The sequence below is a fragment of the Elephantulus edwardii genome, unplaced genomic scaffold, assembly GCF_000299155.1.
Source record: "Elephantulus edwardii isolate Elephantulus edwardi_28Jun2011 unplaced genomic scaffold, EleEdw1.0 scaffold00435, whole genome shotgun sequence".
NCBI classification, from domain to species: domain Eukaryota; kingdom Metazoa; phylum Chordata; class Mammalia; order Macroscelidea; family Macroscelididae; genus Elephantulus; species Elephantulus edwardii.
Genome location: NW_006400185.1, coordinates 174,331 through 181,909, shown reverse-complemented (window position 1 = coordinate 181,909; position 7,579 = coordinate 174,331).

Genomic DNA, 7,579 nt, shown 5'->3' with positions numbered 1-7,579 from the left:
CAGATTTCTTGGCACAACTTGGTGAGCACGTCCAGGGCAGCATCTGTTAACTGAAATATATCAATTGGTATACCATCTATTCCTGGAGCCTTATTTTTGGGACTATCTTAGAAATTATTTGCTCATTTGACTATGGCCTCAGGAGAGACCAATTATTACAGATGTGTATTATGATTAGTAAAGTAACAGAATGAGTGTTCACAGAGTTTTCAAAGGCCTATTATGTAAGAAGTGGTTAGCCAATTCAGTTTCTTAGTCTGCCTTAATCTGGGAGCTCCACTCAAATCTATCCACCGTGGGTAACCCGTATGGCATTTGACAACCATCGCCCAGCTTTCAGCATCAATGTAACACACAGGTTGTCTCATTATTGCAAACTGACAGACAAGTGCTATACCAATTACAACAATGGTCTCTACAAATACAAGAAATTTCCAATTTAATTTGTAACTCTAATAGCAAGCCTGTCTTCACACCAAAACAACTTACTATTCTGTATCCAACAGCTTCAAACAAGATGCTCCATCTAACCTCAGGTTGGAGGGCAGCTCCAACTGGTCTCAGGCAGGACCTAACCGACTTTTAATCACAAAATCACACCCATCGAGACCTGATTGGTTTTAAAAAGAGGCTTCCAGCCCACAACTGATCAGTCACCTTACACCTGTTTGTAACCCTTAATTGTGCTCATGTGAAATATACACCTGTACCAGGAGGCTGTTGTGTGAACAGAGCAGTGGAACACTGCAAGGTTTAAAATTAAGAAGGGAGTGTGTCAGGGTTGTATTCTCTCTCCATACCTAGTCAATATGTATGCTGAGTAAATTATTCAAGAAGCTGAACTCTGTGAAGAGGTTTGTGGAATTAAGATTGGAGGGAAACTCATCAATAACCTGTTTTATGCAGACGACACAACCTTACTTGCTGAAAATAAGGAGGGTTTGAAAAACTTATTGCAGCAGATCAAAGAAAGCAGCCTTCAATATGGATTGCATATCAATGTCAAGAAAACGAAAAACTTTACCACTGGACGGATAGGCAACTTCATGGTGAATGGAGAAGAGATTGAAAGCATCAACACTTCATCTTATATGGATCCATAGTCAACCCCATTGTTATCAGCAGTCAGGAAATAAGGAGACATATTGTAAAAGGAAAAGTTGCCATTAGGGACCTTTCTAAATTAGTGAGGAGTAATAATGTCAGTTCTCTAGCCATTCATTTGTTGATGGGCACTTAAATTATTTCCAACTCCTTGCTATTGTGAATAAAGCTGCAATAAACATGGGTGTGTATGTATCTACTCGAAAGGCCCTCTATGAGGTGGATTGATTCAGTGACTGGGATAATTGGGATGGCACAGGACAGAGGGGAGTTTAGGGCTGTTGTACATAGGGTAGCTGTGAGTCGCAGGCAACTCGACGGCACATAACAACAACAACAACAAGGTTGTATCATCTGCATAACACAATCTTCCTTGAATTCTGATGCCTTCTCATGTGTCTCTGATATACTCTGCTTCCGATTTTGAACCACACAATCTACAATTTCTCAGTCCATTCAGTTGTGGATATACACTGGGGCTGTTTCTATGTTCTCACAATAGTGAATAATGCTGCTATACACATCGATGTGCAAGTCTTCATTTGTGCCTCAGTTCTCATTTTTTCAAGGTATATTCCAAGTAGTGGGTCATATGGAATTTCTATATTCAGCTTTTTGAGGGAATGCCAAACTGCCTTCCAGAGTGGTTGTACCATTGTACAATCCTACCAGCATTGTCTAAGAGTTTACCTTATGGACTGGACAAAGTAGAAAACATTTGTTTCAATTTGAAGATACAAATTTAAAGCTATAAAATAGTATTCAATTGCAAAATAATTTTATTCAGATTTTTAACTGAAATAAAAGAGTTAAACATTAATTAAATCAGAATATTCCAGTTGTTATGCTGAGATAGATTTCATCTACAGATATACAATTTTATTTTTTCTGTTTTTTTTTTAAATTCTTATGTGGATATATTTTTTTCAATTGTTAAGCGAGATGAATCCAAGGCCGCGTGGAAATCGTTTGTGGGACGTGTAGAGAGAAGCAGAGAGGAATCTTTACAGGCAGAGAAGCAGGCCAGCACAAAGGATCCTCAGAAATCCCCGTCCTGCCCCGCAGGTAAATGAGAAGAACCCAAGGCCAAAGAAAAAAAAATCTATACACCAGTTCTACAGGACACATCACCTTCACTCTGGAAACATTACCAATAAACTTAAGAGACGCCGGTCACAGGATGAGAAATTGTCAACAGCTGATGTGTTTGGAATCAGAGAAGCAAAGAAAGCTTCAGATATAAGCTATCAGATCAAGGGAAGGACAATGGGAGATAGATGTTGAAGGCAGTGGGTGGAAGTAGATGAGTATACTGATGTATGGTGGAGAAGGGAAATGAGTGGGTCATTTGTGCCAAGGGCAGAGATAACACTGAAACTTATGGCTAATTCCACAATAAGGGATATACCTTTCACATTTTTTTCTGTAAAATGCTTGTCTGCCAGATACTTCTATAAGTCTGAACATTCATATTAAGACAGACGAAGAAGAAAGATTGGCTATCCACTTCCGAAATAGCAAGCCTCTGAAAACCCTATGTACAACAGAACACACAGAGACTAACAGAAAGGACAACTGAGGTGGAGCTTTCAAGTATGGAAATACAAAAGAAGAGGAACAGTTGTAAACAGACACTAGTGATTGGAACATGGAATGTGAGAACCATGAATCTAGGAAAATTAGATATTGTTAAGGAAGAAAAGGAACACATAAATTTTGACACACTAGGCATTGGTGAGATGAGATGGACTGGCATGGGGCATTTTGAGTTGGAAAATCATGTGATCTATTACTGCGGACATGAAATGGTGAGGAAAAATGGGGTTGTTTTCATAGTTAAAAAAGTAATTTCTAGATCTGTCTTGAAGTACATACAATATTGTGACAGGATGATATCTATACACATACAAGGAAGTCAAGTGAATATCACTATCATTCAGATATACGCACCAACAACCAGAGGAAGTAGAAGATTTCTACCAACTTTTACAGTCAGAGAGAATCGAACATGCAATCAAAATGCGTGGACATAATGGTGACTGGAATGCAAAAGTTGGGAACAGAGAAGAAGAATCAGTAGTAGGAAAAAATGGACGCAGTGACAGAAATGAAGCCAGAGATAGAATGATTGAATTTTGCACAAGCAATGACTTATTCATTGCAAATACGTTTTATAAGAAACATAAACGCAGGTTATACACATGGATTTCACCTGATGGTATTCATAGAAATCAGATTAATTACATCTACTGAAAGAACCACTGAAGAAGCTCAATATCAGCTGTGAAAACTAAGCCAGAAGCTGAATGTGGAACAGACCACCAACTACATATATGCCAGTTCAAGCTGAAGCTGAGAAAAATTAAACCAAATCCACAGGAACCAAAATATGACTTTGAGTATATCCCACCTGAATTTCAAAACCATCTCAGGAACGGGTTTGAGGCCTTAAACACTAATGAGCGAAGACCAGGTTAGTTGTGGGAGGATATCAAGGGTATCATCCAGAAAGAGTGCAAATGGTAATTACAAAGACAGAGGAGGAAGAAAAGACCAAAATGGATGTCAGAAGAAACTCAGAATATTGCAATGGAGCGCAGAGAAGTCAAAGCAGAAGGAAGAATTCAAGATACTAAGGAGCTGAACAGAAGATTCCAAAAGTCAGCATATGATGACAAAGTAAAATATTACAACAAAATGTACAAGGATTTGAAGTAAAAATCAAAAGGGCCAAACTCGCTCAGCATATCTTAAGCTCAAGAAGAACAAATTCAAACCTCAAGTTGCTATAATCAATGATGCTTTAGGCAGAATATTAAATGATCCAGGAAGTATTAAAAGAAGATGGAAAGAATATACTGTCACTGTATTGAAAGGAATTGGCAGACACAGAAGAATTTAATGAAACAACATATGAACAAGAGCATATAGTGATGAAGGAAGAAGTTGAAGTTGCTTTGAAGGAAGTAGCAAAAAATAAAGTTCCAGGAATAGATGGTATATCAATTGACGTATTTCAGCTAACAGATGCTGCCCTGGATGTACTCACCAAGTTGTGCCAAGAAATCTGGAGAACAACCACTTGACCAACTGACTGGAAGAGATCTATATTTGTTCCCATTCCAAGGAAGGATGACCCAACAGAGTGTGGAAACTATAGAACAATATCATTGATTTCACATGCAAGCAGGATTCTACTGAAGATTATCCAAAAATGATTGGAACAGCACATCAGCAGGGAACTGCCAGAAGTCCAAACTGGGTTTAAAAGGGGCCGTGGTACTAGGGATGTTGTAGCTAATATTAGATGGATCTTAGCTGAAAGCAGGAAATACTGGAGGAATGTATATCTGTGTTTCATTGATTATGCAAAGCCTGTGTGTATCATAAAAAACAAAACAAAAAAAAAACAAAAACTGTGGCTGACTCTGAGAAGAATGAGAATCCCAGAACACTTGATCGTGTTAATGCGAAACCTATACTTGGACCAGGAGGCAGTCGTCAGAATGCAGCAAGGAAACACTGCATAGTTCAAAATTGGAAAGGGCGTATATGCCAGAGATGTGTCCTATATTTAGACCTTTTCAACCTGTAAGCAGAAAAAATTATCTGGGAGACTGGGCTCTATGAGGAGAAATGTGACATCAGGATTGGTGGAAGATCTATCAACAGTCTGTATTATGCAGATGACACAATCCTGCTTGCTGAAATTGAAGAGGACCTGAAGCGCTTGCTGCAGAAGGTCAAGGACTACAGCCTTCAATATGGATTGAAGCTCAATATCAGGAAGGCAAAGATTCTCACCAGTGGACCAATTGGCAGCATCAGGATGGATGGTGAAGAGATTGAGATTGTCCACAGCTTTAGTTTCCTTGGCTCCACAGTCAACACTCTTGGCACCAGCAATCAGGAAATTAAAAGATGTATTGTGATGGGAAAGTCTGCTGTTAGGGACCTCTCCAAAGTACTGAAGTGCAATGGTGTCTCCAGAGAGACTAAGGTGCTCCTGATATAGGCCATGGTCTTTGGAATCACTTGTTAGGCGTCAGAGAGTTGGACAATTGATTAGGGAGGATAGAAAGAGACTTGATGCCTTTCAGCTGTGGTGCTGGAGAAGAACATTGAGTGTACCATGGACTGCTAAGAAAACAAACAGATTCATCCTGGAGAGGGTTAAACAGGGCTGCTCCTAGGAGGCGAGAATTCTTGGGCTTCGTCGGACATACTTCGGACATGTTGTAAGGAGGGACTGGTCCTTAGAGAAGGACATTTTTGGGAGGGTGGAGGGAAATCCCAGGAGGGGAAGACCTTCTATGAGGTGGATTGATTCAGTGACTGGGGTAATCGGGGATGGTGTGTTGGAGACAGTGCGCTTGGCACAGGACAGAGCTAGTTTTAAGTCTGTTGTACATAGTGTCGCTGTGAGTCTCAAGCAACTTTATGGCACATAACAACATACAGATTTTTCAATTGATGGGCTGATGAAGATTTTAATCTATAGATAGAAAATTTTCTCTTTCTTCCTGGCGTAAAAGAAGTTCGTTTTATCCATTGCTCAGAGAACTTTGTAAGTACATAGTCTGAATTCTGTTTAATTTCAGATAACTAAAATGAAAATGGCACAATTTTGGACTTTATCAGTACAATAATGGAAAATTGGTCATTATGGCTTTCTTTTCCTCCCAAGTGGGTGTCAACAGAGGGGACTTGCCAGATGAATTGGGGGTCTCTGGGCCAGAGTCTGCCAGCAATTGGGCGTGGTGGAATTTTAAAATACTTTTGGGACCTCGGGCCTTTTTTTTAATTGTTTTTGGTCAAACCTTCTTCTAGGTTGTATAGCCCGGTCTGTACCCTTGTTGTACAGAGGTAACTCATGGTCGCTGTAAAGCTGAAAGCTGTAACACTGGTTTGTCAAATGTGATAATGGTTATCCATTGTCAACAATGTTTGGTGGAGCTCCTGTATTAAAACAAGCTTGGATGCAGGAGTGGCAACCACTTCCAAAATAGCTTGCCTCTGGAAACTTTATGAACTTAGGAAAAGATGAAATTTATACAAGTGTTTAGGTCTTTTGCTCATAAGGTCACTATGAGTCATCTACAACTCAATGGCACTTAACAACAACATTAACTATACAGCCACCTCTAAAAATAACCCTTTTTTCCTTTTTTAAAAATTTTATTAATTTTAATGAACATTTACAGAGATTTTGGATTTTCATTCATTCATTGTTGCACCTTTTTTCTTTACTCCCCTCCTCCCAGTTTGTTTCTTTCTTTGAAAAGCAAAATATAAACTTCTTCTTTGGTATACAATCCCTCCGCCCCCCCCAACCCTGTCCCACTCTGCCACCCCACCCCAAATGCATTCCACTATGCAACCTTAATTCTGAATTCCTGTGATAATCATAATATGCTATCATATATCTGTTCTCTCCCTCATCTGTTTCAATTCAATATACATAGTCAATCCATTTTTTCTCAAAAAGTTATGCTCATCTTATTTCTTCTGGTTGCATTAACATCAAATCCAAGAGTCTTCACGTATTGAGTTTGAAGAAATGGACTGAGAATAATTTTCAGGTGCACACCAAACTTACTAAAGTATTAGAGTTCTTGCCTGAGAAAGAAATAACAAGAAAGGATGGATTGCAGTTACACACAGAAAAAGAATAATATTGAGATTCAAGATGGCGGCAGAGGCAGAGACAGCGTGGTGAGCCACAGGAGCAGCGAACCACTTAAAGCAGGGTCATTATGGCCTTCTACAGACTTTAGCTTATTGATAATTGAACCCGCACAGCTGCTGCAGCTCCATGAGGCTTCCACAGCTGGAACCAATGGATTCCGTCACCCACGATGGATGCTGGACACCGGTCCTCCTCAAGACTGGTACAGTGAAGCCACCACACTGCTGCAAGGTGGACTTGTTCTGGAGAGAATTCTTGGAGCCAGGATGGCGGCAGTGGGGGAAGCAGGCACCTGCCGGCCACCTGCGCAAGAGGGGCCACGCAACCACCGAGCACCCGTGCGGTGGGATGGGGGGGCGTGCCCCCAACGGTAGCCTGCGCTGAGGGGGGCCATGCGCCCCAGCCGGCTGCCTGCGCTGGGGGGGGGCACATGCTGCTGGCCACCTGCATAGGGGTTGGGGGATGGGATGCATGCCCGCCATCTGCAGGTTTGGCTTTCCTTGGACAGGCCAAAGAAGACAATTATCTATACAATGGATTGCTGAAAGGCATTGTGGGTCTGATGACCTTAACAGTGGCAGCATGCACAAGAGGACAGACATCCTAAAGCACCACATATTTTGTTCTGTTGAATGCTTCTGCCAAAAGATGGTTAGACCTGGGGGGAGTCTGTTCACAATTCTCAGGTTCCATTTATCATATATAAAGGGGGAGGGCAGTGACACCTACTTCAAAATATAGTATGACCACTTATGGGGGGGGTAAATGTGGCAGTGCTGGAATTGG